This window comes from Schistocerca cancellata, unplaced genomic scaffold (genome assembly GCF_023864275.1).
Source record: "Schistocerca cancellata isolate TAMUIC-IGC-003103 unplaced genomic scaffold, iqSchCanc2.1 HiC_scaffold_872, whole genome shotgun sequence".
Classification (NCBI taxonomy): Eukaryota; Metazoa; Arthropoda; class Insecta; order Orthoptera; family Acrididae; genus Schistocerca; species Schistocerca cancellata.
The window spans coordinates 203,834-220,385 of record NW_026046882.1 but is presented as its reverse complement, the minus strand read 5'-3'; the positions used below and the strand labels follow the sequence as shown (position 1 = coordinate 220,385).

Below are 16,552 nucleotides of genomic sequence, written 5' to 3'. Positions count from 1 at the left end.
GCCTTGACACATTCGCTGGCTGTGAATTATTCCACTTGCATGCAGTGTGGACATGTTGGTGTGTTAAAAATTCTGGAGCGCTGGGTATCGATCCCAGTACCTCTCGCATGCTAAGCGAGCGCTCTACCATCTGAGCTACGCCCCCTGATGACAAATAGTGCTACATACAACCATATCAATACCACAGACCCTTGCACTCTCATTATTCCGCAGACAACACTACTCTCAATGTGGCCGCGAGGGTGTCTTTCAGGTTTTCTGCATTCTGTATCGAATCGTAGTTGGCCAAAATTAAAGTGCACGCACAACGTCGAAAATAGCGTTCGGCCACCACTCTGAGTAAGACGGACGTGTTGTCCACTCTCTAGGACTTCATTGAGGTTAGGCCGTTATACCTAAGACAGATTTGCAGTCGATGACACCTCGACAACAGCCGGTCCTCACATTTACGTCTTGCTCTCCTTACGTCAGTATACATCATATGAGTCTGTGACGCTGGCTTTGCAACATCTTGCGTGTCTTTAGGCTCGCCGCGACCAACACTTACCATGCACTGTCCACAAAACATGGAGGCGCCGGGGCTTGAACCCGGGACCTTTCACATGCAAAGCGAACGCTCTACCAACTGAGCTACGCCCCCAAGCGGCAACAGAGCTGCGCTGTTTTCCTTTCTTTGCTACTCTGAAGTGCACGACCTGATGGTTGGTTGGTTTGTAGGGGTGAAGGGACCAGTGTACAAAGGCGTGGTCACGTTCATATACACATGAGTTCCAAGTAGTTCGATGTTCTGGTGTTACGACTACAAATTCCGTCTGTATTTAACGTCTTAAATTGAAAGGGACTGTCGACTGATGACCACAGCAGTGAGACCCATAGTGCTCAGAGCCATTTCTCGAAAGACAGTCACAAATTGCCTCCGTTTTCACTCCTTGTCGGCAATCACACCGCGCCTCAGGTAACAAGCACATCTGAAGCCCCATTGTGCACTCGACTGTTCATGCCAACTCACTGCCTCGCACTTTACTACTGTGTACCACTCTTGTCGTCCAACTGCAAAAGACTGGGCCACAACACGTTTCCGCGTCTCCATTGCACTGCGCAAACTACGAAACGCTCCCCAAACATGGCACTCACCAATGCAGACGACTTTTCGACTTTACACGACGCTCACGCAACGCTCACGCTAGTGACAGCCTTATTTAGAGCTTGACGTCGCGCCCAAGCGAGTGAGCACATTTCGCCTACGGCTTAGGCCGCCCACCTAGTGTGGCTGCTCGGTGTCTGCAGGCAGCGAGGGGCTGCAACCTTCCCGTGTTCGCACATCTGAAGCCCATTGTGCACTCGACTGTTCATGCCAACTCACTGCCTCGCACTTTACTACTGTGTACCACTCTTGTCGTCCAACTGCAAAAGACTGGGCCACAACACGTTTCCGCGTCTCCATTGCACTGCGCAAACTACGAAACGCTCCCAAACATGGCACTCACCAATGCAGACGACTTTTCCGACTTTACACGACGCTCACGCAACGCTCACGCTAGTGACAGCCTTATTTAGAGCTTGACGTCGCGCCCAAGCGAGTGAGCACATTTCGCCTACGGCTTAGGCCGCCCACCTAGTGTGGCTGCTCGGTGTCTGCAGGCAGCGAGGGGCTGCAACCTTCCCGTGTTCGCACATCTGAAGCCCCATTGTGCACTCGACTGTTCATGCCAACTCACTGCCTCGCACTTTACTACTGTGTACCACTCTTGTCGTCCAACTGCAAAAGACTGGGCCACAACACGTTTCCGCGTCTCCATTGCACTGCGCAAACTACGAAACGCTCCCCAAACTGGCACTCACCAATGCAGACGACTTTCCGACTTTACACGACGCTCACGCAACGCTCACGCTAGTGACAGCCTTATTTAGAGCTTGACGTCGCGCCCAAGCGAGTGAGCACATTTCGCCTACGGCTTAGGCCGCCCAACTAGTGTGGCTGCTCGGTGTCTGCAGGCAGCGAGGGGCTGCAACCTTCCCGTGTTCGCGCCTATGTCACCTCTGCTTGCTTGTCAGAGACAGAGTATCGCAAAACATACAACTCACTCCATGAATTGATTGCTACGGCATCTGTCATCAGCAGTCACAACTAGCAACACCAGTAGCAGCCGACTGCACGTAAAGAATGGGAATGTGCAGTGGGATTTTTGTGAACTCGGCGCAGGCAGATCTTTCCGACATAGGTTGAGAATCTTAAGGGAGGACTTGTACTGTTTCTAAATTCAGTGTAGCGGTGGAGGAGGGTGCTTCTTGCGCGTAACAGTACGCTTGCCAATTGTGGCTGCTAATCGTTCGCTCGTATCTGCCTTGACACATTCGCTGGCTGTGAATTATTCACTTGCATGGCAGTGTGGACATGTTGGTGTGTTAAAAATTCTGGAGGCGCTGGGTATCGATCCCAGTACCTCTCGCATGCTAAGCGAGCGCTCTACCATCTGAGCTACGCCCCCTGATGACAAATAGTGCTACATACAACCATATCAATACCACAGACCCTTGCACTCTCATTATTCCGCAGACAAACACTACTCTCAATGTGGCCGCGAGGGTGTCTTTCAGGTTTTCTGCATTCTGTATGCGAATCGTAGTTGGCCAAAATTAAAGTGCCACGCACAACGTCGAAAATAGCGTTCGGCCACCACTCTGAGTAAGACGGACGTGTTGTCCACTCTCTAGACTTCATTGAGGTTAGGCCGTTATACCTAAGGACAGATTTTGCAGTCGATGACACCTCGACAACAGCCGGTCCTCACATTTACGTCTTGCTCTCCTTACGTCAGTATACATCATATGAGTCTGTGACGCTGGCTTTGCAACATCTTGCGTGTCTTTAGGCTCGCCGCGACCAACACTTACCATGCACTGTCCACAAAACATGGAGGCGCCGGGGCTTGAACCCGGGACCTTTCACATGCAAAGCGAACGCTCTACCAACTGAGCTACGCCCCCAAGCGCAACAGAGCTGCGCTGTTTTCCTTTCTTTGCTACTCTGAGTGCACGACCTGATGGTTGGTTGGTTTGTAGGGGTGAAGGGACCAGTGTACAAAGCGTGGTCACGTTCATATACACATGAGTTCCAAGTAGTTTCGATGTTCTGGTGTTACGACTACAAATTCCGTCTGTATTTAACGTCTTAAATTGAAAGGACTGTCGACTGATGACCACAGCAGTTGAGACCCATAGTGCTCAGAGCCATTTCTCGAAAGGACAGTCACAAATTGCTCCGTTTTTCACTCCTTGTCGGCAATCACACCGCGCCTCAGGTAACAAGCACATCTGAAGCCCCATTGTGCACTCGACTGTTCATGCCAACTCACTGCCTCGCACTTTACTACTGTGTACCACTCTTGTCGTCCAACTGCAAAAGACTGGGCCACAACACGTTTCCGCGTCTCCATTGCACTGCGCAAACTACGAAACGCTCCCCAAACATGGCACTCACCAATGCAGACGACTTTTCCGACTTTACACGACGCTCACGCAACGCTCACGCTAGTGACAGCCTTATTAGAGCTTGACGTCGCGCCCAAGCGAGTGAGCACATTTCGCCTACGGCTTAGGCCGCCCACCTAGTGTGGCTGCTCGGTGTCTGCAGGCAGCGAGGGGCTGCAACCTTCCCGTGTTCGCACATCTGAAGCCCCATTGTGCACTCGACTGTTCATGCCAACTCACTGCCTCGCACTTTACTACTGTGTACCACTCTTGTCGTCCAACTGCAAAAGACTGGGCCACAACACGTTTCCGCGTCTCCATTGCACTGCGCAAACTACGAAACGCTCCCCAAACATGGCACTCACCAATGCAGACGACTTTCCGACTTTACACGACGCTCACGCAACGCTCACGCTAGTGACAGCCTTATTTAGAGCTTGACGTCGCGCCCAAGCGAGGTGAGCACATTTCGCCTACGGCTTAGGCCGCCCAACTAGTGTGGCTGCTCGGTGTCTGCAGGCAGCGAGTTCGCGCCTATGTCACCTCTGCTTGCTTGTCAGAGACAGAGTATCGCAAAACATACAACTCACTCCATGAATTGATTGCTACGGCATCTGTCATCAGCAGTCACAACTAGCAACACCAGTAGCAGCCGACTGCACGTAAAGAATGGGAATGTGCAGTGGGATTTTTGTGAACTCGGCGCAAGGCAGATCTTTCCGACATAGGTTTGAGAATCTTAAGGGAGGACTTGTACTGTTTCTAAATTCAGTGTAGCGGTGGGAGGAGGGTGCTTCTTGCGCGTAACAGTACGCTTGCCAATTGTGGCTGCTAATCGTTCGCTCGTATCTGCCTTGACACATTCGCTGGCTGTGAATTATTCCACTTGCATGGCAGTGTGGACATGTTGGTGTGTTAAAAATTCTGGAGGCGCTGGGTATCGATCCCAGTACCTCTCGCATGCTAAGCGAGCGCTCTACCATCTGAGCTACGCCCCCTGATGACAAATAGTGCTACATACAACCATATCAATACCACAGACCCTTGCACTCTCATTATTCCGCAGACAAACACTACTCTCAATGTGGCCGCGAGGGTGTCTTTCAGGTTTTCTGCATTCTGTATCGAATCGTAGTTGGCCAAAATTAAAGTGGCACGCACAACGTCGAAAATAGCGTTCGGCCACCACTCTGAGTAAGACGGACGTGTTGTCCACTCTCTAGACTTCATTGAGGTTAGGCCGTTATACCTAAGACAGATTTGCAGTCGATGACACCTCGACAACAGCCGGTCCTCACATTACGTCTTGCTCTCCTTACGTCAGTATACATCATATGAGTCTGTGACGCTGGCTTTGCAACATCTTGCGTGTCTTTAGGCTCGCCGCGACCAACACTTACCATGCACTGTCCACAAAACATGGAGGCGCCGGGGCTTGAACCCGGGACCTTTCACATGCAAAGCGAACGCTCTACCAACTGAGCTACGCCCCCAAGCGCAACAGAGCTGCGCTGTTTTCCTTTCTTTGCTACTCTGAAGTGCACGGACCTGATGGTTGGTTGGTTTGTAGGGGTGAAGGGACCAGTGTACAAAGGCGTGGTCACGTTCATATACACATGAGTTCCAAGTAGTTTCGATGTTCTGGTGTTACGACTACAAATTCCGTCTGTATTTAACGTCTTAAATTGAAAGGACTGTCGACTGATGACCACAGCAGTTGAGACCCATAGTGCTCAGAGCCATTTCTCGAAAGGACAGTCACAAATTGCTCCGTTTTCACTCCTTGTCGGCAATCACACCGCGCCTCAGGTAACAAGCACATCTGAAGCCCCATTGTGCACTCGACTGTTCATGCCAACTCACTGCCTCGCACTTTACTACTGTGTACCACTCTTGTCGTCCAACTGCAAAAGACTGGGCCACAACACGTTTCCGCGTCTCCATTGCACTGCGCAAACTACGAAACGCTCCCCAAACATGGCACTCACCAATGCAGACGACTTTTCCGACTTTACACGACGCTCACGCAACGCTCACGCTAGTGACAGCCTTATTTAGAGCTTGACGTCGCGCCCAAGCGAGTGAGCACATTTCGCCTACGGCTTAGGCCGCCCACCTAGTGTGGCTGCTCGGTGTCTGCAGGCAGCGAGGGGCTGCAACCTTCCCGTGTTCGCACATCTGAAGCCCCATTGTGCACTCGACTGTTCATGCCAACTCACTGCCTCGCACTTTACTACTGTGTACCACTCTTGTCGTCCAACTGCAAAAGACTGGGCCACAACACGTTTCCGCGTCTCCATTGCACTGCGCAAACTACGAAACGCTCCCCAAACATGGCACTCACCAATGCAGACGACTTTTCCGACTTTACACGACGCTCACGCAACGCTCACGCTAGTGACAGCCTTATTTAGAGCTTGACGTCGCGCCCAAGCGAGTGAGCACATTTCGCCTACGGCTTAGGCCGCCCACCTAGTGTGGCTGCTCGGTGTCTGCAGGCAGCGAGGGGCTGCAACCTTCCCGTGTTCGCACATCTGAAGCCCCATTGTGCACTCGACTGTTCATGCAACTCACTGCCTCGCACTTTACTACTGTGTACCACTCTTGTCGTCCAACTGCAAAAGACCTGGGCCACAACACGTTTCCGCGTCTCCATTGCACTGCGCAAACCTACGAAACGCTCCCCAAACATGGCACTCACCAATGCAGACGACTTTTCCGACTTTACACGACGCTCACGCAACGCTCACGCTAGTGACAGCCTTATTTAGAGCTTGACGTCGCGCCCAAGCGAGTGAGCACATTTCGCCTACGGCTTAGGCCGCCCAACTAGTGTGGCTGCTCGGTGTCTGCAGGCAGCGAGGGGCTGCAACCTTCCCGTGTTCGCGCCTATGTCACCTCTGCTTGCTTGTCAGAGACAGAGTATCGCAAAACATACAACTCACTCCATGAATTGATTGCTACGGCATCTGTCATCAGCAGTCACAACTAGCAACACCAGTAGCAGCCGACTGCACGTAAAGAATGGGAATGTGCAGTGGGATTTTTGTGAACTCGGCGCAAGGCAGATCTTTCCGACATAGGTTTGAGAATCTTAAGGGAGGACTTGTACTGTTTCTAAATTCAGTGTAGCGGTGGGAGGAGGGTGCTTCTTGCGCGTAACAGTACGCTTGCCAATTGTGGCTGCTAATCGTTCGCTCGTATCTGCCTTGACACATTCGCTGGCTGTGAATTATTCCACTTGCATGGCAGTGTGGACATGTTGGTGTGTTAAAAATTCTGGAGGCGCTGGGTATCGATCCCAGTACCTCTCGCATGCTAAGCGAGCGCTCTACCATCTGAGCTACGCCCCCTGATGACAAATAGTGCTACATACAACCATATCAATACCACAGACCCTTGCACTCTCATTATTCCGCAGACAAACACTACTCTCAATGTGGCCCGCGAGGGTGTCTTTCAGGTTTTCTGCATTCTGTATCGAATCGTAGTTGGCCAAAATTAAAGTGGCACGCACAACGTCGAAAATAGCGTTCGGCCACCACTCTGAGTAAGACGGACGTGTTGTCCACTCTCTAGACTTCATTGAGGTTAGGCCGTTATACCTAAGACAGATTTGCAGTCGATGACACCTCGACAACAGCCGGTCCTCACATTTACGTCTTGCTCTCCTTACGTCAGTATACATCATATGAGTCTGTGACGCTGGCTTTGCAACATCTTGCGTGTCTTTAGGCTCGCCGCGACCAACACTTACCATGCACTGTCCACAAAACATGGAGGCGCCGGGGCTTGAACCCGGGACCTTTCACATGCAAAGCGAACGCTCTACCAACTGAGCTACGCCCCAAGCGCAACAGAGCTGCGCTGTTTTCCTTTCTTTGCTACTCTGAAGTGCACGGACCTGATGGTTGGTTGGTTTGTAGGGGTGAAGGGACCAGTGTACAAAGGCGTGGTCACGTTCATATACACATGAGTTCCAAGTAGTTTCGATGTTCTGGTGTTACGACTACAAATTCCGTCTGTATTTAACGTCTTAAATTGAAAGGACTGTCGACTGATGACCACAGCAGTTGAGACCCATAGTGCTCAGAGCCATTTCTCGAAAGGACAGTCACAAATTGCTCCGTTTTCACTCCTTGTCGGCAATCACACCGCGCCTCAGGTAACAAGCACATCTGAAGCCCCATTGTGCACTCGACTGTTCATGCCAACTCACTGCCTCGCACTTTACTACTGTGTACCACTCTTGTCGTCCAACTGCAAAAGACTGGGCCACAACACGTTTCCGCGTCTCCATTGCACTGCGCAAACTACGAAACGCTCCCCAAACATGGCACTCACCAATGCAGACGACTTTTCCGACTTTACACGACGCTCACGCAACGCTCACGCTAGTGACAGCCTTATTTAGAGCTTGACGTCGCGCCCAAGCGAGTGAGCACATTTCGCCTACGGCTTAGGCCGCCCACCTAGTGTGGCTGCTCGGTGTCTGCAGGCAGCGAGGGGCTGCAACCTTCCCGTGTTCGCACATCTGAAGCCCCATTGTGCACTCGACTGTTCATGCCAACTCACTGCCTCGCACTTTACTACTGTGTACCACTCTTGTCGTCCAACTGCAAAAGACTGGGCCACAACACGTTTCCGCGTCTCCATTGCACTGCGCAAACTACGAAACGCTCCCCAAACATGGCACTCACCAATGCAGACGACTTTTCCGACTTTACACGACGCTCACGCAACGCTCACGCTAGTGACAGCCTTATTTAGAGCTTGACGTCGCGCCCCAAGCGAGTGAGCACATTTCGCCTACGGCTTAGGCCGCCCACCTAGTGTGGCTGCTCGGTGTCTGCAGGCAGCGAGGGGCTGCAACCTTCCCGTGTTCGCACATCTGAAGCCCCATTGTGCACTCGACTGTTCATGCCAACTCACTGCCTCGCACTTTACTACTGTGTACCACTCTTGTCGTCCAACTGCAAAAGACTGGGCCACAACACGTTTCCGCGTCTCCATTGCACTGCGCAAACTACGAAACGCTCCCCAAACATGGCACTCACCAATGCAGACGACTTTTCCGACTTTACACGACGCTCACGCAACGCTCACGCTAGTGACAGCCTTATTTAGAGCTTGACGTCGCGCCCAAGCGAGTGAGCACATTTCGCCTACGGCTTAGGCCGCCCAACTAGTGTGGCTGCTCGGTGTCTGCAGGCAGCGAGGGCTGCAACCTTCCCGTGTTCGCGCCTATGTCACCTCTGCTTGCTTGTCAGAGACAGAGTATCGCAAAACATACAACTCACTCCATGAATTGATTGCTACGGCATCTGTCATCAGCAGTCACAACTAGCAACACCAGTAGCAGCCGACTGCACGTAAAGAATGGGAATGTGCAGTGGGATTTTTGTGAACTCGGCGCAAGGCAGATCTTTCCGACATAGGTTTGAGAATCTTAAGGGAGGACTTGTACTGTTTCTAAATTCAGTGTAGCGGTGGGAGGAGGGTGCTTCTTGCGCGTAACAGTACGCTTGCCAATTGTGGCTGCTAATCGTTCGCTCGTATCTGCCTTGACACATTCGCTGGCTGTGAATTATTCCACTTGCATGGCAGTGTGGACATGTTGGTGTGTTAAAAATTCTGGAGGCGCTGGGTATCGATCCCAGTACCTCTCGCATGCTAAGCGAGCGCTCTACCATCTGAGCTACGCCCCCTGATGACAAATAGTGCTACATACAACCATATCAATACCACAGACCCTTGCACTCTCATTATTCCGCAGACAAACACTACTCTCAATGTGGCCGCGAGGGTGTCTTTCAGGTTTTCTGCATTCTGTATCGAATCGTAGTTGGCCAAAATTAAAGTGGCACGCACAACGTCGAAAATAGCGTTCGGCCACCACTCTGAGTAAGACGGACGTGTTGTCCACTCTCTAGACTTCATTGAGGTTAGGCCGTTATACCTAAGACAGATTTGCAGTCGATGACACCTCGACAACAGCCGGTCCTCACATTTACGTCTTGCTCTCCTTACGTCAGTATACATCATATGAGTCTGTGACGCTGGCTTTGCAACATCTTGCGTGTCTTTAGGCTCGCCGCGACCAACACTTACCATGCACTGTCCACAAAACATGGAGGCGCCGGGGCTTGAACCCGGGACCTTTCACATGCAAAGCGAACGCTCTACCAACTGAGCTACGCCCCCAAGCGCAACAGAGCTGCGCTGTTTTCCTTTCTTTGCTACTCTGAAGTGCACGGACCTGATGGTTGGTTGGTTTGTAGGGGTGAAGGGACCAGTGTACAAAGGCGTGGTCACGTTCATATACACATGAGTTCCAAGTAGTTTCGATGTTCTGGTGTTACGACTACAAATTCCGTCTGTATTTAACGTCTTAAATTGAAAGGACTGTCGACTGATGACCACAGCAGTTGAGACCCATAGTGCTCAGAGCCATTTCTCGAAAGGACAGTCACAAATTGCTCCGTTTTCACTCCTTGTCGGCAATCACACCGCGCCTCAGGTAACAAGCACATCTGAAGCCCCATTGTGCACTCGACTGTTCATGCCAACTCACTGCCTCGCACTTTACTACTGTGTACCACTCTTGTCGTCCAACTGCAAAAGACTGGGCCACAACACGTTTCCGCGTCTCCATTGCACTGCGCAAACTACGAAACGCTCCCCAAACATGGCACTCACCAATGCAGACGACTTTTCCGACTTTACACGACGCTCACGCAACGCTCACGCTAGTGACAGCCTTATTTAGAGCTTGACGTCGCGCCCAAGCGAGTGAGCACATTTCGCCTACGGCTTAGGCCGCCCACCTAGTGTGGCTGCTCGGTGTCTGCAGGCAGCGAGGGGCTGCAACCTTCCCGTGTTCGCACATCTGAAGCCCCATTGTGCACTCGACTGTTCATGCCAACTCACTGCCTCGCACTTTACTACTGTGTACCACTCTTGTCGTCCAACTGCAAAAGACTGGGCCACAACACGTTTCCGCGTCTCCATTGCACTGCGCAAACTACGAAACGCTCCCCAAACATGGCACTCACCAATGCAGACGACCTTTTCCGACTTTACACGACGCTCACGCAACGCTCACGCTAGTGACAGCCTTATTTAGAGCTTGACGTCGCGCCCAAGCGAGTGAGCACATTTCGCCTACGGCTTAGGCCGCCCACCTAGTGTGGCTGCTCGGTGTCTGCAGGCAGCGAGGGGCTGCAACCTTCCCGTGTTCGCACATCTGAAGCCCCATTGTGCACTCGACTGTTCATGCCAACTCACTGCCTCGCACTTTACTACTGTGTACCACTCTTGTCGTCCAACTGCAAAAGACTGGGCCACAACACGTTTCCGCGTCTCCATTGCACTGCGCAAACTACGAAACGCTCCCCAAACATGGCACTCACCAATGCAGACGACTTTTCCGACTTTACACGACGCTCACGCAACGCTCACGCTAGTGACAGCCTTATTTAGAGCTTGACGTCGCGCCCAAGCGAGTGAGCACATTTCGCCTACGGCTTAGGCCGCCCAACTAGTGTGGCTGCTCGGTGTCTGCAGGCAGCGAGGGGCTGCAACCTTCCCGTGTTCGCGCCTATGTCACCTCTGCTTGCTTGTCAGAGACAGAGTATCGCAAAACATACAACTCACTCCATGAATTGATTGCTACGGCATCTGTCATCAGCAGTCACAACTAGCAACACCAGTAGCAGCCGACTGCACGTAAAGAATGGGAATGTGCAGTGGGATTTTTGTGAACTCGGCGCAAGGCAGATCTTTCCGACATAGGTTTGAGAATCTTAAGGGAGGACTTGTACTGTTTCTAAATTCAGTGTAGCGGTGGGAGGAGGGTGCTTCTTGCGCGTAACAGTACGCTTGCCAATTGTGGCTGCTAATCGTTCGCTCGTATCTGCCTTGACACATTCGCTGGCTGTGAATTATTCCACTTGCATGGCAGTGTGGACATGTTGGTGTGTTAAAAATTCTGGAGGCGCTGGGTATCGATCCCAGTACCTCTCGCATGCTAAGCGAGCGCTCTACCATCTGAGCTACGCCCCCTGATGACAAATAGTGCTACATACAACCATATCAATACCACAGACCCTTGCACTCTCATTATTCCGCAGACAAACACTACTCTCAATGTGGCCGCGAGGGTGTCTTTCAGGTTTTCTGCATTCTGTATCGAATCGTAGTTGGCCAAAATTAAAGTGGCACGCACAACGTCGAAAATAGCGTTCGGCCACCACTCTGAGTAAGACGGACGTGTTGTCCACTCTCTAGACTTCATTGAGGTTAGGCCGTTATACCTAAGACAGATTTGCAGTCGATGACACCTCGACAACAGCCGGTCCTCACATTTACGTCTTGCTCTCCTTACGTCAGTATACATCATATGAGTCTGTGACGCTGGCTTTGCAACATCTTGCGTGTCTTTAGGCTCGCCGCGACCAACACTTACCATGCACTGTCCACAAAACATGGAGGCGCCGGGGCTTGAACCCGGGACCTTTCACATGCAAAGCGAACGCTCTACCAACTGAGCTACGCCCCCAAGCGCAACAGAGCTGCGCTGTTTTCCTTTCTTTGCTACTCTGAAGTGCACGGACCTGATGGTTGGTTGGTTTGTAGGGGTGAAGGGACCAGTGTACAAAGGCGTGGTCACGTTCATATACACATGAGTTCCAAGTAGTTTCGATGTTCTGGTGTTACGACTACAAATTCCGTCTGTATTTAACGTCTTAAATTGAAAGGACTGTCGACTGATGACCACAGCAGTTGAGACCCATAGTGCTCAGAGCCATTTCTCGAAAGGACAGTCACAAATTGCTCCGTTTTCACTCCTTGTCGGCAATCACACCGCGCCTCAGGTAACAAGCACATCTGAAGCCCCATTGTGCACTCGACTGTTCATGCCAACTCACTGCCTCGCACTTTACTACTGTGTACCACTCTTGTCGTCCAACTGCAAAAGACTGGGCCACAACACGTTTCCGCGTCTCCATTGCACTGCGCAAACTACGAAACGCTCCCCAAACATGGCACTCACCAATGCAGACGACTTTTCCGACTTTACACGACGCTCACGCAACGCTCACGCTAGTGACAGCCTTATTTAGAGCTTGACGTCGCGCCCAAGCGAGTGAGCACATTTCGCCTACGGCTTAGGCCGCCCACCTAGTGTGGCTGCTCGGTGTCTGCAGGCAGCGAGGGGCTGCAACCTTCCCGTGTTCGCACATCTGAAGCCCCATTGTGCACTCGACTGTTCATGCCAACTCACTGCCTCGCACTTTACTACTGTGTACCACTCTTGTCGTCCAACTGCAAAAGACTGGGCCACAACACGTTTCCGCGTCTCCATTGCACTGCGCAAACTACGAAACGCTCCCCAAACATGGCACTCACCAATGCAGACGACTTTTCCGACTTTACACGACGCTCACGCAACGCTCACGCTAGTGACAGCCTTATTTAGAGCTTGACGTCGCGCCCAAGCGAGTGAGCACATTTCGCCTACGGCTTAGGCCGCCCAACTAGTGTGGCTGCTCGGTGTCTGCAGGCAGCGAGGGGCTGCAACCTTCCCGTGTTCGCGCCTATGTCACCTCTGCTTGCTTGTCAGAGACAGAGTATCGCAAAACATACAACTCACTCCATGAATTGATTGCTACGGCATCTGTCATCAGCAGTCACAACTAGCAACACCAGTAGCAGCCGACTGCACGTAAAGAATGGGAATGTGCAGTGGGATTTTTGTGAACTCGGCGCAAGGCAGATCTTTCCGACATAGGTTTGAGAATCTTAAGGGAGGACTTGTACTGTTTCTAAATTCAGTGTAGCGGTGGGAGGAGGGTGCTTCTTGCGCGTAACAGTACGCTTGCCAATTGTGGCTGCTAATCGTTCGCTCGTATCTGCCTTGACACATTCGCTGGCTGTGAATTATTCCACTTGCATGGCAGTGTGGACATGTTGGTGTGTTAAAAATTCTGGAGGCGCTGGGTATCGATCCCAGTACCTCTCGCATGCTAAGCGAGCGCTCTACCATCTGAGCTACGCCCCCTGATGACAAATAGTGCTACATACAACCATATCAATACCACAGACCCTTGCACTCTCATTATTCCGCAGACAAACACTACTCTCAATGTGGCCGCGAGGGTGTCTTTCAGGTTTTCTGCATTCTGTATCGAATCGTAGTTGGCCAAAATTAAAGTGGCACGCACAACGTCGAAAATAGCGTTCGGCCACCACTCTGAGTAAGACGGACGTGTTGTCCACTCTCTAGACTTCATTGAGGTTAGGCCGTTATACCTAAGACAGATTTGCAGTCGATGACACCTCGACAACAGCCGGTCCTCACATTTACGTCTTGCTCTCCTTACGTCAGTATACATCATATGAGTCTGTGACGCTGGCTTTGCAACATCTTGCGTGTCTTTAGGCTCGCCGCGACCAACACTTACCATGCACTGTCCACAAAACATGGAGGCGCCGGGGCTTGAACCCGGGACCTTTCACATGCAAAGCGAACGCTCTACCAACTGAGCTACGCCCCCAAGCGCAACAGAGCTGCGCTGTTTTCCTTTCTTTGCTACTCTGAAGTGCACGGACCTGATGGTTGGTTGGTTTGTAGGGGTGAAGGGACCAGTGTACAAAGGCGTGGTCACGTTCATATACACATGAGTTCCAAGTAGTTTCGATGTTCTGGTGTTACGACTACAAATTCCGTCTGTATTTAACGTCTTAAATTGAAAGGACTGTCGACTGATGACCACAGCAGTTGAGACCCATAGTGCTCAGAGCCATTTCTCGAAAGGACAGTCACAAATTGCTCCGTTTTCACTCCTTGTCGGCAATCACACCGCGCCTCAGGTAACAAGCACATCTGAAGCCCCATTGTGCACTCGACTGTTCATGCCAACTCACTGCCTCGCACTTTACTACTGTGTACCACTCTTGTCGTCCAACTGCAAAAGACTGGGCCACAACACGTTTCCGCGTCTCCATTGCACTGCGCAAACTACGAAACGCTCCCCAAACATGGCACTCACCAATGCAGACGACTTTTCCGACTTTACACGACGCTCACGCAACGCTCACGCTAGTGACAGCCTTATTTAGAGCTTGACGTCGCGCCCAAGCGAGTGAGCACATTTCGCCTACGGCTTAGGCCGCCCACCTAGTGTGGCTGCTCGGTGTCTGCAGGCAGCGAGGGGCTGCAACCTTCCCGTGTTCGCACATCTGAAGCCCCATTGTGCACTCGACTGTTCATGCCAACTCACTGCCTCGCACTTTACTACTGTGTACCACTCTTGTCGTCCAACTGCAAAAGACTGGGCCACAACACGTTTCCGCGTCTCCATTGCACTGCGCAAACTACGAAACGCTCCCCAAACATGGCACTCACCAATGCAGACGACTTTTCCGACTTTACACGACGCTCACGCAACGCTCACGCTAGTGACAGCCTTATTTAGAGCTTGACGTCGCGCCCAAGCGAGTGAGCACATTTCGCCTACGGCTTAGGCCGCCCAACTAGTGTGGCTGCTCGGTGTCTGCAGGCAGCGAGGGGCTGCAACCTTCCCGTGTTCGCGCCTATGTCACCTCTGCTTGCTTGTCAGAGACAGAGTATCGCAAAACATACAACTCACTCCATGAATTGATTGCTACGGCATCTGTCATCAGCAGTCACAACTAGCAACACCAGTAGCAGCCGACTGCACGTAAAGAATGGGAATGTGCAGTGGGATTTTTGTGAACTCGGCGCAAGGCAGATCTTTCCGACATAGGTTTGAGAATCTTAAGGGAGGACTTGTACTGTTTCTAAATTCAGTGTAGCGGTGGGAGGAGGGTGCTTCTTGCGCGTAACAGTACGCTTGCCAATTGTGGCTGCTAATCGTTCGCTCGTATCTGCCTTGACACATTCGCTGGCTGTGAATTATTCCACTTGCATGGCAGTGTGGACATGTTGGTGTGTTAAAAATTCTGGAGGCGCTGGGTATCGATCCCAGTACCTCTCGCATGCTAAGCGAGCGCTCTACCATCTGAGCTACGCCCCCTGATGACAAATAGTGCTACATACAACCATATCAATACCACAGACCCTTGCACTCTCATTATTCCGCAGACAAACACTACTCTCAATGTGGCCGCGAGGGTGTCTTTCAGGTTTTCTGCATTCTGTATCGAATCGTAGTTGGCCAAAATTAAAGTGGCACGCACAACGTCGAAAATAGCGTTCGGCCACCACTCTGAGTAAGACGGACGTGTTGTCCACTCTCTAGACTTCATTGAGGTTAGGCCGTTATACCTAAGACAGATTTGCAGTCGATGACACCTCGACAACAGCCGGTCCTCACATTTACGTCTAGCGCTCCTTACGTCAGTATACATCATATGAGTCTGTGACGCTGGCTTTGCAACATCTTGCGTGTCTTTAGGCTCGCCGCGACCAACACTTACCATGCACTGTCCACAAAACATGGAGGCGCCGGGGCTTGAACCCGGGACCTTTCACATGCAAAGCGAACGCTCTACCAACTGAGCTACGCCCCCAAGCGCAACAGAGCTGCGCTGTTTTCCTTTCTTTGCTACTCTGAAGTGCACGGACCTGATGGTTGGTTGGTTTGTAGGGGTGAAGGGACCAGTGTACAAAGGCGTGGTCACGTTCATATACACATGAGTTCCAAGTAGTTTCGATGTTCTGGTGTTACGACTACAAATTCCGTCTGTATTTAACGTCTTAAATTGAAAGGACTGTCGACTGATGACCACAGCAGTTGAGACCCATAGTGCTCAGAGCCATTTCTCGAAAGGACAGTCACAAATTGCTCCGTTTTCACTCCTTGTCGGCAATCACACCGCGCCTCAGGTAACAAGCACATCTGAAGCCCCATTGTGCACTCGACTGTTCATGCCAACTCACTGCCTCGCACTTTACTACTGTGTACCACTCTTGTCGTCCAACTGCAAAAGACTGGGCCACAACACGTTTCCGCGTCTCCATTGCACTGCGCAAACTACGAAACGCTCCCCAAACATGGCACTCACCAATGCAGACGACTTTTCCGACTTTACA

The 16,552-nt window shown here is 51.6% G+C and overlaps 14 non-coding genes across 14 annotated transcripts; all 14 read right to left on the bottom strand.

The window, feature by feature from the left end:
• Window positions 1–567: 567 nt before the first annotated feature.
• Trnaa-ugc (transfer RNA alanine (anticodon UGC)) lies at window positions 568–640 on the bottom strand. Its single transcript has one exon. It is a non-coding gene; the product is annotated as a tRNA-Ala (tRNA).
• Window positions 641–2,416: 1,776 nt separating this feature from the next.
• Window positions 2,417–2,489, bottom strand: Trnaa-agc (transfer RNA alanine (anticodon AGC)). The gene has a single exon. It is a non-coding gene; the product is annotated as a tRNA-Ala (tRNA).
• A 426-nt stretch (window positions 2,490–2,915) lies between these two features.
• On the bottom strand, window positions 2,916–2,988 carry Trnaa-ugc (transfer RNA alanine (anticodon UGC)). Its single transcript has one exon. It is a non-coding gene; the product is annotated as a tRNA-Ala (tRNA).
• A 1,408-nt stretch (window positions 2,989–4,396) lies between these two features.
• Trnaa-agc (transfer RNA alanine (anticodon AGC)) lies at window positions 4,397–4,469 on the bottom strand. The gene has a single exon. It is a non-coding gene; the product is annotated as a tRNA-Ala (tRNA).
• A 422-nt stretch (window positions 4,470–4,891) lies between these two features.
• Trnaa-ugc (transfer RNA alanine (anticodon UGC)) lies at window positions 4,892–4,964 on the bottom strand. Its single transcript has one exon. It is a non-coding gene; the product is annotated as a tRNA-Ala (tRNA).
• Window positions 4,965–6,751: 1,787 nt separating this feature from the next.
• On the bottom strand, window positions 6,752–6,824 carry Trnaa-agc (transfer RNA alanine (anticodon AGC)). Its single transcript has one exon. It is a non-coding gene; the product is annotated as a tRNA-Ala (tRNA).
• A 2,282-nt stretch (window positions 6,825–9,106) lies between these two features.
• On the bottom strand, window positions 9,107–9,179 carry Trnaa-agc (transfer RNA alanine (anticodon AGC)). Its single transcript has one exon. It is a non-coding gene; the product is annotated as a tRNA-Ala (tRNA).
• A 423-nt stretch (window positions 9,180–9,602) lies between these two features.
• Window positions 9,603–9,675, bottom strand: Trnaa-ugc (transfer RNA alanine (anticodon UGC)). Its single transcript has one exon. It is a non-coding gene; the product is annotated as a tRNA-Ala (tRNA).
• Window positions 9,676–11,462: 1,787 nt separating this feature from the next.
• Trnaa-agc (transfer RNA alanine (anticodon AGC)) lies at window positions 11,463–11,535 on the bottom strand. The gene has a single exon. It is a non-coding gene; the product is annotated as a tRNA-Ala (tRNA).
• Window positions 11,536–11,958: 423 nt separating this feature from the next.
• Trnaa-ugc (transfer RNA alanine (anticodon UGC)) lies at window positions 11,959–12,031 on the bottom strand. Its single transcript has one exon. It is a non-coding gene; the product is annotated as a tRNA-Ala (tRNA).
• A 1,430-nt stretch (window positions 12,032–13,461) lies between these two features.
• On the bottom strand, window positions 13,462–13,534 carry Trnaa-agc (transfer RNA alanine (anticodon AGC)). Its single transcript has one exon. It is a non-coding gene; the product is annotated as a tRNA-Ala (tRNA).
• Window positions 13,535–13,957: 423 nt separating this feature from the next.
• Trnaa-ugc (transfer RNA alanine (anticodon UGC)) lies at window positions 13,958–14,030 on the bottom strand. The gene has a single exon. It is a non-coding gene; the product is annotated as a tRNA-Ala (tRNA).
• A 1,430-nt stretch (window positions 14,031–15,460) lies between these two features.
• On the bottom strand, window positions 15,461–15,533 carry Trnaa-agc (transfer RNA alanine (anticodon AGC)). Its single transcript has one exon. It is a non-coding gene; the product is annotated as a tRNA-Ala (tRNA).
• Window positions 15,534–15,956: 423 nt separating this feature from the next.
• Window positions 15,957–16,029, bottom strand: Trnaa-ugc (transfer RNA alanine (anticodon UGC)). Its single transcript has one exon. It is a non-coding gene; the product is annotated as a tRNA-Ala (tRNA).
• Window positions 16,030–16,552: the final 523 nt, after the last annotated feature.